The sequence below is a fragment of the Tupaia chinensis genome, unplaced genomic scaffold, assembly GCF_000334495.1.
Source record: "Tupaia chinensis unplaced genomic scaffold, TupChi_1.0 Scaffold146784_1, whole genome shotgun sequence".
Taxonomy (NCBI): domain Eukaryota; kingdom Metazoa; phylum Chordata; class Mammalia; order Scandentia; family Tupaiidae; genus Tupaia; species Tupaia belangeri.
The window spans coordinates 77521-91333 of NW_006206638.1; the positions used below are offsets into that span (position 1 = coordinate 77521).

Consider the following 13813-nt stretch of genomic DNA (forward strand, 5'->3'; position numbering starts at 1 on the left):
TGCGCAAACCTCTCTAATGAAGATATATGAACAGCCCAAAAATATATAAAAAATGTTTCAACATCCCTAGGCCTAAGGGAGATGGAGATCAAAACCACAATGTGATACCACCTAACCCCATTCAGAATTGCTATGATTAAAAAAGCAAATGATGGCTTCTCACTCCTTGATTTTACTGAGGTCACAAACCTGAGGAGGCCTATCCACTTCTGCCAAGATGTGCTATGTCACTTCCTACCTGCTGACCACCCTCAGGGGCAATACCTCCCTCAGCAAGGACATCTAAAAGATCCTGGACAATGGGGGCATTGGGGCAGACAATGACCAGCTCAACAAGTTCATCAATGAGCTGAAAGGGAAGAACATTGAAGATGACATTGTCCTGGGTGTTGGCAAGCGTGCCAGTGTGCTCGGTGATGGGGCTGCAGCTGTTTCTGCAGTCTCAGGTTCTGCAGCCCCTGCTGCTGGTTCTTCCCCTGCTACAGATGAAGAGAAGAAAGATGAGAAGAAGGAGTCTGAAAAGTTAGACGATGATGTGGGATTTGGCCTATTTGATTGAACTCCTGCTCCCCTGTAAATAAAGTCTTTTTACATTTAAAAAAGAAAAAGATGAGTGCTGGCATGGCTGTGGTGAAAGGTGAACTTCCTACACTGTTGGTCAGGATGTAAGTTGGTCTAGCCACTGTGGAGAATACGGACATTTCTCAAAGATATACAAACAGAACTTCCATATGATCCAACAATTTCACTCCTGGGTATCTACCCAAAGGATAGAACAATGATCAGTCAGAAAAGTGCTTGCACATGTGTGTTTATTGCAGCATTATTCACAATCGCTAAGACATGGAACCAACACAATGTCCATGAACAAAAAAATAGATAGAAAAAGTGTGCAGCATGTATTCTATGGAATACTACTCAACCATGAAAAACAACAAGCTCATGGCATTTAATAGAGAATAGATGCATATGAAAATTTATTGCTGAGAAAAGCAAGCCAGGCTATGAAAGAATGACACAGTATGTCTTCACTTAATATATATTGACTGCACTCTATGGCAGAAACTAAAAGATTAGAGGATACAGACATATGGAAAATGGTTTTGGATACTGGAGACTATAGGAGAAGAGGACTGGAGAAAGTATAGAGTTTGAGGAAAGGTATTAAGGAGAAAAACAGAGAGACAAGATATTTATGGGACACAGAAATGTATTATTATCTATTGATGATAATGGGTATAGTATCCTTGAACTGGACTGTTGTGTAGTGTATTCCTGCTCACTTTATCAAGCTAAGTGATGTATAGTGATTGAATATATAAAATAAATTTAAATTAAAAATAAAAAAGAAATAAAATAAAAATAACACATCATCCCTTCTTGATTTTAAGATTCTCTACAAAATCAGCATAGAAGGGACATTTCTTAGCACAATAAAAGCCATATATGACAAACCCATATAGCTAACATCATAATGAATGGGGAAAAGCTGAAAGCTTTTCCACTAAAAACTGCAACAAGACAAGTCTGCTCACTTTCTCCATTCCTTTTCAATATACTATTGGAAGTCCTAACCAATGCAATCAGACAGGAGACTAAAATAGAAAGCATTTAAACACGGAAAAAAGATGTGAAATTATTATACTTCTTCATAACATGATTATATGCATAGAAAACCCAGAAGAATATCCTAGCAGTGAAAATGAATACAATAAAGTGGGAGAATACAAAATCAGCATACAAAATTTATGGCATTTCTGCACACCAAAAGTGAACAGACTGAGGTGGAATTGAAGAAAGCAATTCCATTTACAATACCCACAAAAATAATAATATATCTAGAAATAAACCTAACCAAAGAAGTCTAAGACCTCTACAAGAAAAACTACAAAAAACTAAAGAAGGAATTTGATCCACACAAAAATATGAAAAGACATTTCATGTTCCTGAATGTGAGGAACAAATATAATCGAGATTTCAGTCCTACCCAAATTAATCTATGAATTTAAAAGAATCCCAATCAAAATACTGGAAATATTTTTACAGATTTAGAAAAAACAATTGCAGATTTTTTTTTGAATCAGAACCCTGCATTGCTAAAGCAATACTGTATAAAAAGAGTAGAGTATGAGGCATCTCACTTCCTAACCCCAAAATATATTACAAAGCTCTGATAATCAAAACAGCATGGTATTGGCACAAAACAGGCATGTAGACTAATGGAACAAAACAGAGACCCCAGAAATAAATCCCAAGACATGCAGCCAACCGATTATTGACAAAGGGCATTAGTCAATTCAGTGGGAAAAAGAAAATATATTTAGCAAGTGGGGCTGAAAAAACTGGATATCTCTGTAGAAAGATTAAACTGGACTCCTATCACTCATCACTGACAAAAAAAAAATTCAGAATGGATCAAATAAATAAACTTAATATTTTAAATTATAAAGCTACTGGTGGATAATGCAGGAGCAGTACTTGGAGACATCCAAGCAGGCACAGACTTTTTAAACAAGACCCCTAATGTAATAATCTAAAAATAGATAAGTGAGACTACATCAGATTAAAAAGCTTCTGTTCAGCAAAAGAAACAATAATTAGAGTGAATTGACAACCCTCAGAATGAGAACACATATTTGTGAGCTATACCTCTGGTAAGGTACTGATGACCAGAATATACAGAGCTCTCAAGCGGCTTACCTGGAATAAAAAAAAAAAGATCAATCCAGTGAAAAGATGGGCAAATAAACTGAACAGACAACTCTCTAAGAAAGACATACAAACAGCTAAAAAACATATGAAAAAATGTTGAACATATATTATTATAAGGGGAATACAAATCAAAATCATAATGAGATACCCCACCTAATCCCAGTCAGAATGATTAAGATTTAAAAAGTAAAAAATGGTAAATGCTGGCAAGGCTGTGGAATGGAACTCTCCTATACTACTAAGGGTGATGTAAATTACTACCATCACTGTGGAGAACAATATGGATGTTTCTCAAAGATCTATAAACAGAACTACCAAATGATCCAGCAATTCCACTCCTGAGTATCTACCTAAAGGATAGGAATCCACTCAGTCAGAAAAGTACTTGAACTTACAAGTTTATTGCTACATTATTTACAATTGTTAAGACATGGAACCAGCCCAAATGTTCATGATCGGAATGGATTGTAAAAGCATGGCACATATACACTATGGAATATTACTCAGCCATAATAAAGCAAGACCCTGGCATTTGATAGAAAGTGGATGAACATGAAAGATTTACTGCTAAGTGAAGGAAGCCAGACTATGAAATGTAGACATTGTATGTCCCCACTTTACATGTACCAAAAGTCTGCACTCCATGACCAAAACTGAAAGATTGCAAGATATAAAAGCAAAGAGAATAATTATGGATACCAGAGATAGTCTGGGAGGAGGGTGGAAAATCAGGAGAGGAAGAGGAAAGAAATCAAAGGAGGGAAAAAGAAAGAAGCAAAATATTTAAGGTGCACAAAAATGGAAAATTATCTGTTTATGATAATGTGGATTATAATATCTTTAACTGGACTAATATATGGTGTATTTATGCTGGGGAAATTTATTTTACAAGTTGTAATGTAAAAAGTGATTTAATGTATGTAAATAAATAAACAAACTATAAAAAAACGTAGTCCAAAGGAACAGAATTTAAAACCATGAAATAGAGTTTTCTGCCCTCCCAGAAGCAGATTTTGCTGATGGTGTGATATTTTTATTTCAATATTGATACAGACAGAATATTTGTCTCTGTAGTACTTGAAATGTTTGTTAGTGAAAAACCATAGGAAGACATCAGGAAACTGAATTATTGGCAATGCATCCACTAGAATCAGTAACTTTTGAAGATGTAATTATATTCTTTTCCCAAGGAGAGTGGACCTTTTTAAACACATCCAGGAGAGTGTTATACAAAAATGTGATGTTAGAAAATATCAATTGGCTGATATCTCTTAGCTATCAGCTCTTCAAATCAGGGTGATTTTCCATTTGGAGCAAGGTGAAATGCTGTGGATAGTGAAAGGCACTGGATTTCCCCAAGGCCTGAGTCCTGGCAGGGAAAGTACACATATGGAACAAGAAATAACACTCATTCAAAATATCAGTGAGAAAGGCACAGTCACTACCAGCTTAATGTAGTAATCTCATACTCAAGATGAACCACTTAAATGGAAATAATTGGGGAAAAGATCACCTTCATGGCTGTGTAATGAGTCAAAATTTGTCACCTCACACAGAAAAGAAACTATTAGTCAGCATTGTGGAAAATCCAATAGTGATAACTTAGACCTAAATTGACTGGGGGAAAACCAAAAGGAAAAGCAAAAGCAAAATGGAAGCCAAAGCCAAAGCCAAAGCCACAAACAAAAATAAAAACAAAAATGAAAAAACAGGGAAAAGGAAAAAATCATATGAATGCCTTCAGTGTGAGAAAATCTTCAGTAATTGCTCTATCCTTAGAGAGCACAAGATGACTTACACTGGAGAAAAACAAAGTGAACATCATCTTTGTGGGAATGCCTTTATTCATACCTCTGACCCTCAATAATAAAATGAAACTGACATTGCAGAAAAAACATACAAATGTCATTTTTTTTGTGGGAGAGCCTTTAGCAAATCATATACCCTTAGAATACATGTGAGAATGCACACTGGAGAGAAACCATATGAATGCTGTCTGTGGAAAAGTCTTTACTCAATCTTGGGACTTTAGAGAACATGAACTAGCACACACTGGAGAGAAACCATATGAATGTCATTTGTGTGGCAAAGCCTTCAGTCAATCTTCTAATTTTAGACAACATGAAAGGATACACACTGGTGAGAAATCATGAATGCCATGTGTGTGGCAAAGCCTTCCATCAATCTTTGAAACTTAGACAGCATGAGAAGATGCACACTGGGGAGAAACTATACAAATGTCATCTGTGTGGCAAAGACTTCAGTCAGTCTTGAGGCCCTAGAGGACATGAGAGAACACCACGCTAGAGAGAAACCATACGAATGCCATCTATGTGGGAAATCCTTCAGCAAATCATCTAACCTCAGAATATATGTGAGAAAGCTTTCAGTCAGTCTTTTTCCCATAGAAGACTTTTGAGAACACACACTAAAGAGAATGGTAAATTCCTTCAGCATGTATTCTGATCTAAGAAAACATTATATTATAAATTTAGTAAATTTGGAAGAATCTTCAGCCATACCTATAAACTGTAAACGTATGAGGATGCACACAGGTTTTAGAAGCACTCTGGAATCAATGTGAAATTTTCTTCAATCATTTATATTTCTTCTTTGACATAAACAGTTTTTTATGAAAGAGGAGCCACATGTGTAAATTTTGTGTTGCAGATCTTCTATCATTGATGTATCATAGACGACGCGAGATACCCTAACTTGCAGTATGAATGTTAGAAGTCAGCAATAACAGCTTTCATCTTTAAGCACTCTGGATGACTTTATAGAGTAGACACCCTAGATTTATAATCAATGTGAGAATTCCACCATTTATAATTTGTTGTTAAACAAAAGGAACAATGTGTACTTGGGAAAACTCTTTGGTCTCTAATAACTGAAACATTAATCCAAGCATGAGAGTTGGGGTGCAAAATGCAGTTCAGGTAATGAATAGCTGCTAAAACAGAAAATAAGAGGATGAAGTATCTTGAAGTGTACTAATCAACTCATTATGGAGAAATGATTTTGTGGAAAATGATGTGAAATCTTTTTGTTTATAGAAGAAAATTAATGGGTCATTCACTGTGGACAAAACACTCTTACTGTTGTGAATGAATAAATGTCTTCAGTGATTATTCATCATATATTCAACACTAAAGTTCTCTTATGAGGAAATACCAATTCTGAAAAGAAAGCAGAGAAAATTTTAGGTAGATTTCACATCAGAAAACAATACATGAAAAAAAAAATCAACCAAGAAATAAAACCTTTAAAACCTTTTAACACAATTTAGCAAATCATTTAGAATTTTGAGAAAACTATAATTTAAAAAGAATGTGACTGACTCATTGAAGTGAAGGGCCTTACCATACAGCAGGCTACCTGTAGCTGGAAGGCGTTGACGCTAAGACCCATGGCTCATCCCCTCCCCTATTCACCTTTGAATTGTGTTTTCCTTGGGACTTTGAGATGACCTAGTCCTCCTCTCCACCCCAGTCAGACACCTGTTCCAGCAAAGAGCTTTGCTGTATGGCAGGAAACCTGTGGCTGGAATGCTTTGTGGCTGAGACCTGTGGCTCATCCCCTCCTCCACTCACCTTTGAACTCTCAGGTATGTTGCTTGGAACTTTGAGATGAACTTGTGCCCCTCCTTACCCCATATAGACATTCATTACTGCATCAGGAGACTAAGCTGCAAAGAGACTGTGGCTTGTCCCCTGCCACATGCCTCTGAAATCTAATAGTTTGGCCCATTGTGCACCATGCAACCTCTTCTATGTTCCTGAATTAAAGCTCAGCAGCTCAGTATCAAGCACACCTGTTCTCAAGGAACAGGAAAGACTTTGAATGATCAAAGAGCAGTGACAACAGTGCAGGTTGCTGATGAGCATCAGGCAGGTAGAACAGCAGAGAGATTGCCAATCACATACTCCTGAATACCTCTGAAGGCTCAGAATTAACTCAAGAATTTAGGAGTCACTGGATGACTAGAAACCATCCCAGAGGCACAAGAAATATGAGAAACCAACAAAATGTCTCACTCCCAAAACATCAATTCCTCATTATCCACAGACAACACAATGGAACTTGTGGAAATGTCAGATAACAATTCAGAATTTTTATAGTGACAAAACTAAACGAGTTGCAAGAAAAAAATGGGACAACGAGCTCCAGGAGATGAGGAAGTCCTTTCATGATTTAAAAGAAAAACTAGACACACGCACACACACACACACACACACACACACACACACAACAAACAGACAAACAAAAAACAAAAAAAAAATACAAACAAAAAAATAATAAAATGGAATTGTTATAGATGAAGACTATGATACACAAAATTAAAAACTCCCTCAAAAGTATTAAAAGCATATTAGGTCATAAAAAAAATTGAATCTCAAATGTAGAAGACAAAACTTCAGAACTAGAGAAAAATTTTCAAGACTGAGAAAACAACCAAGAAAAATTAGGACAATTAAAAAAAAATATTAGATTATCATTAAGTGCTCAATCATCTGTATAATTGGTATCCCAGAAAAAGAAGAAAACAATAAGGACATTGATAATCTATTCCATAAAATCCTGGAACAAAACATTCCAAATTTAGAGAGGCATTCAAATATCCAGTCATAAGAAATACATAGGACCCCAAATAGAATAAACCCAAGAAGATCTTCTCCAAGGCACATGATAGCCAGATTGGTCAGAATCACAGTCAGTATCTTGTAGATACTAAAATTGGCAAGAGAGAAACATTAATTTATTTACAAAGTTATCCCATGAGGTTAACATCAGACCTCTCATCTGAAACAATGCAGGCAGGGAAAGAATGGGTAAACATAGTCAAAGTGTTAAATGAAAAACAATTTCAACCAAGAATACTATACCCAGCAAGATTATCCTTCATATGGGAAAAAAAAATAGAAAAAAAAATACATTCTCAGATAAACAAAATGTGAAAGAATTTACCAACTCTAGACCAGCTCTTCAAGAAGTTCTGAAGGGAGTGTTACACCAAGAAAAATAAAGTCAGACAGACATATATAAGAGAACAAAAAACAACCAAGAAAATGGCTCACTTAATGATAGGAACATGTCCAGAATACATAGGGAACTCAAGTTTGATAACTCAAACTTACCTGCCCCCAAAAGTGATTAACCCAATTAAAAGATTGGAATATGACTAAATAAAAACTCTCTAAGGTAGACACATGAACAGCCGAAAAGAATTTGAGGAAATGCTCAACATATCTCATCATAAGGGAGATACAGACTAAAATCACAATAAGATACCACCTAACTAACTCCAGTCATAATGTCAAAGAAAAAAAATACAAAAAATGATAAGTGTTGGCAGGGTTGTGGTGAAAGCAGAACTCTCCTACACTGTTGGTGGGAATGTAAATTGATCCAGTCACTGTGGAAAGCAATATAGAGTTTTCTCAAAGGCCTATAAATAGAACTACCATATGTTCCAATAAACCCACTCCTGAGTATCTTCCCAAAGAACAGGAGAATGCTCAGTCAGACAAGTGTTTGCGCATCAATGTTTATTGCAGCATTATTTACAATTGCGAAGACACGGAATCAACCCAAATAATCCACAAACAGATGAATGAATTGAAAAAGTGTGGCACATACACTATATGAATACTATTCAGCCATAAAAAAATAGCACGACCCTGGCATTTGATAGAAAGTGTTCAAATATAGAAGTTTTATTACTGAATGAAGCAAGCCAGGCTATAAAAGAAAGATATTGTGTATCTTCACTAAAATATACAAGCTGTTCTCACTCTGTGGTAGAGACTGAAGGATTGAAGGTCACAAAGATGTGAGAATAATTATGGCTACTGGAGACAGGGTGGAAGGGGGGTGCTAGAAGGGAAAAGTTTAGGGAAGGAAATCAGGGAGAAAAAATAGGGAAGACATTTGTGGGACACAGAAATGGTTTATTACCTATTGATGATAATGTGTATAGTATTCTCAACTTGACAGGTCTGAGATGTGTTTCATATTGGGTAAAATCTCTTTACAAGTCAAATGACATATAGGGTTTTAAAAAATAAGAAAAATAATAAAAATTTAAAAAATGAAAAGAATGTGGGAACCAGCAGTTAGTGTAATGGCTATGTCGCTGGACTCCCACGTAGTCGACCGCGGTTCACGTCCCAGACCTGGTGCCTTAAAACTCACGCCGGGCGCGTGTGCGTGCGTGCCCAGGATCCCGAGAGGAGAATGGAGGAGAAGGGATTGCGGCGTGACCATCCCCCCTGGGGGGTGATTTCTCGCTTTCTGTCTCTATGTCTCTCTCTGTCTGTCTGGCGAGTGCACGCGCCCTACAGTGAAAATCTCTAAAAAAAAAAGAAAAGAATGTCAAGTATAAAGGATAGTGAGATTATCTGGGTATATTAATTGCTGGTGTTTGTAAGAAATTAGATTCAGGACCAGCAGTTGGCGTAATGGCTATGTCACTGGATTCCCATGTAGTCAACCACAGTTTAAGTTCCTGACCCGGTGGCTGAAACTCACGCTGGGCACATGTGCGTGTGTGCCCAAGATCCCAAGAGGACAATGGAGGAGAAGGGATTGTGGCATGACCTTCCCCCCTGGAGGGTGATTCTCACTTTCTGTCTCTCTGTCTCTCTCTGTCTTTCTGGTGCGCACACATGCCCTATAGCAAAAACATCTACCTAAAAAAAAAAAAAAAAAAGGAAAGATTAGATTCAATTTCAAATACATAAAATTAGGTCTGAATTGCATTTATGAATTAACTCAGTTCTTATAAATATTTCATCAATAAATTATGTTGCTTAAAAACCCCGCAATACACTCCTGAACATACAGCCAACTGGTTTTTGATGAAGAGGACGAGACAATCCAGTGGGGAAAAGAAAATCTCAACAAATGGTGCTGAAAAAACTGCATATCCGCCTGCACAAAAATAAAATTGATCCCCTGTCTCTAACCATTAACAAAAATAAACTCAAAATGGAATAAAGAACTAAACATAAAACCTCAAACTACAAAATTTCCTTTGGATAATACAGGAGACACGCTTGAACACATTGGAGTAGAAAAAAATTTCTTAAATAAGATCCTCAAAGCACAGACAATGATCTAAAAATAGACAAGTGGAAGTACATCAGACTAAAATGTTTATTAACAGCAAAAGAAACAATAATTAGGGTGAGGGGACAATTTTCAGAGTGGAAAAATATATTTTCAAACCATGACTCAGATAAGGGACTGATAACCATACACAGGGAACACAATTAGCTTACTTTCAAAATTATAACCCAATGGGAACCAGCAGTTAGCGTAATGGCTATGTCGCTGGACTCCCACGTAGTCAACCACGGTTCGCTTCCCGGACCCGGTGGCTTAAAACTCACACTGGGCACATGTTTGTGCGTGCCCAAGATCCTGAGAGGAGAACGGAGGAGAAGGGATTGCGGCATGACCATCCCCCCTGGGGGGTGATTTCTCGCTTTCTGTCTCTATGTCTCTCTCTGGCTAGTACACGTGCCCTATAGTGAAAATCTCTCCAAAAAAGAAAAAAAAACTTATAACCCAATGAAAAGTGGACAAATGAGCTGAACAGACAACTCTCCAAGGGAGACATAAGAATGACCAAAAAGTGTATAAAAAATGCCCAACCTCTCTTAATATAAGGAAATGCAAAGCAAAACTATCATGAGATACTACTTAACACCAGTCAGAATGGCTAAGATTAAACAAATAAACAATAATAAATGCTGGGAAGGCTGTGGTAAAAAGAACACTGCTACATTGCTAGAGGGAATGTAAATTAGTACAACCATGGAGGAAAACAGTATGGAAATTCCTTACAAAACTGCATATAGAACTATTATGCAACTCAGTAATTGCACTCTTAATCATTTGCCCATAGAACAGGAAAACTTTCAGTTGAAAAACACTTGCATGTCCATGCTTACTGCAACAAATGATATGACATGGAATCCACCTAAGCGTACAAGAACAGACAAATGGATTGAAAAATGTGATATATGTACACTATGGAATACTACTCATCTGTAAAAAAGCAAGTTGACTCTGACATTTGATACAATGTGTACAAATATGAAAGATTTAATGTTAATGAAGCAACGCAGATTATGAAAGGCAGGCATTGTTTAAAATGTTTTAATTTCAATTTCTTTTATAAATTCAATCTAGTGTTACTTAGGTTACAAAGTGAATATTCCAACATGTATACATTTCTCACCAGTCCAGTGGACAATACGATAAAGTTATCCTCAATAGATAATACCATTTCCTTATCCTATTAAGGCTACTCCTCTCTATTTTTCTCCTCAATGTCCTTCTTTAGACTCTATTCCTTCACCCATCCTCTTACCACCCTACATCTGGTATTCACAACCATTTACTGTGTTTCTATATCCTTCAGTCATTCAGTTTCAGCCATAGAGTGCGGACATTCGGTATATATTAAGTTGAGACAAACAATGTCTATCCTGCATAGCCTGGCTTGCTTCACTCAGCAGTAAATCTTCCATATTCAACCACTTTCAGTCAAAAGCCAGGGTCTTGTTGTTTATTATGGCTGAGTAGTATTTCATAGAGCATATGTGCCACAGTTTTTCAATCCACTAATCTGTTTGTGAACAGTTGGGTTGATTCCATGTTTTAGCAACTGTGAATAATCCCTCAATAAATATGAATATGCCAGCAGTTTTCCAATAAAGAATTCTTCTGTCCTTTGGGTAGACACCCAGGAGTGGGATTGCCAAATCATATGACAATTCTATTTGTAGAGTTTTGAGGACTCTCCAAATTGTTCTCCACAGTGGCTGGACAAATTTATATTGCCACAGCAGTGACAATGTAAAGAGAGTTCCCTTTTCACCACACCTCCCAGGACTTACTGTTTTTTGTTTATTAACCTTGATCATTCTGACTGGGGTTAGATGGTATCTTATTGTTGTTTTGATCTGTATCTCCCTTACGATGAGAGATGTTAAGCATTTTTTCATATGCCTTTTGGCTATTCGTATGTCTTCCTTAGAGTTTTTTTTTTCCATTCATTCTCACATCTTTTAATAGGGTTGATCATCTTTTATCAGGACAGTTGCAGGAGTTTCTTGTGTATTCTGGTTATCAGTCCCTTTTCTGAGGTATAGTTTACAAAAATATTTTTCCATCATGAGGGCTGTTGATTCACATTAATTATTGTACTTTTGCCATGTAAAAACTTTTCAGTCTGATGTAATCATATTTATCTATTTTGGGGAATATTGACTGAGCTTTGGGGGTCTTATTTAAGAAGTCTTTTTCTACTCCAATGTCTCCCAGATTTTCCCCAGTGTTTTCTAGGAGCAGTTTTATAGTTTGAGATCTTAGCTGTCTATTTTGGGGATTACTGGCTGTGCTTTGGGAGTCTTATTTAAGAAATCTTTGCCACCACAAATTTTGTCTGATTTTGGCCTCTGGCTTCAACTTCAGGGCGGTAAAGTCACCCCATTTAGTGCCCCCTTGCCCTTTGACCCTGCAGAACCCAGGTAGGATAGCTGCTTTAGACCCTCTTGCTGTCCTCCTATGTGCATTCTAACTTTTTCCCCTTTCCTTTCTCCTTTCCTTTCTTTTCCTCTTTCCTTTCCTTTCCTTTTCTTTCTTTTCTTTTCTTTTCTTTTCTTTTTTCTTTTCTTTTCTTCCTTTCTTTTTTTCTTCTTGTCTTTTCCTTTCCTTTTTTTTCTTTTTCCTTTCCTTTTCTTTTCTTTTCTTTTTTCTTTTCTTTTCTTTTTTCTTTTTCCTTTTCTTTTCTTTTTCCTTTTCTTTTCTTTTCCGTTCTTTTCTCTTTTCTTTTCTTTTTTTTCTTTTCTTCTGATTTTGAAAAAAAACCCAGCTCTTTCCCCCACCCCCCTCCAGGCCTTTCTGTTTCTAATCTCTGTCTTTTTCTCACCTGGGACAGAAACCTGCTAGCCACCTGCAAGGTTGCCTGATTCTAGGTGTGAAGCATGGTTTTCCATTTTTTATCCCAATTTTGTTTTTTGGGAAGTGATTTTTTTTTCCATTTTCCTCTTTTTCTTATAGCACGTTTGCTGTTTTTTTTAAACTACTCTATTTATATTTTCTACATTCATTTTCTTTACTATACCTTTTTTAATTTTTTTATATAGTCACATTATTTAGCTTACAAAGTGAACATTTCAATATGTGAACATTTCTCCCCAGTCCAGTTGATCAAAATATCTTCAACAGATAACACCATACCTCCCCATCCCGTCAATTCTCTGCCTCCATATCCCTTCTCCTAATATTCTTCCTTAGGCCCTGTTACTCCACACACATAATATCTGGCATTCACACCCATCTCTTATGTTTGTACAACCTGTGCAACCTTTAGTCAATCAGTTTCAGTCAAAGAGTGCTGACACTCAGTTTATATTAAGTGGGGACATACAATGTCTCATCTTCATAGCCTGTCTTGCTTCACTCAGCAATAAATCTTTCATATTCTTCCACTTTCTGTCAAAAACCAAGGTTTTATTGGTTTTTATGGCTGAATAGTATTCCATAGAATATATGTGCCACAGTTTTTCAATCCATTCATCCGTACAGGGGCATTTGGGTTGGTTCCATGTCTTAGCAATCATGTATCATGTCACAATAAACATTGATGTGCAAGCATTTTTTCCAATTAAGTGTTCTTCTGTCCATTGGGTAGATACCGAGGATTGGGATTGCTGGATCTATTTGCAGATTTTTGAAGAATCTCCAAATTGTTCGCCACAGTGGATGGACCAATTTACATTCCCACCAGCAATGTAAAAGTGTTATCCTTTCACCACGCCCCCATCAACACTTAACACTCTTTGCTTTTTTAATGGTCGATATTCTAACTGGGGTTAGGTGGTATCTCATTGTTGTTTTGATTTGCATTTCCCTTATGATGAGAGATGTTGAGCATTTTTCTTTGATCTGCATTTCCCTTATGATGAGAGATCTCGAGCATTTTTCTTTTGAAGAGGTTTTTCCTATAGGGTGCGTGTGCTCACCAGACAGACAGAGAGAGACAGAGAGACAGAAAGCAAGAAATTACCCCCCAGGAGGGATGGCC

General features: G+C 36.7%; 1 pseudogene; it reads left to right on the plus strand.

The window, feature by feature from the left end:
* Positions 1 to 217: 217 nt before the first annotated feature.
* On the plus strand, positions 218 to 559 carry LOC102479594 (60S acidic ribosomal protein P2 pseudogene; annotated as a pseudogene).
* Positions 560 to 13813: the final 13254 nt, after the last annotated feature.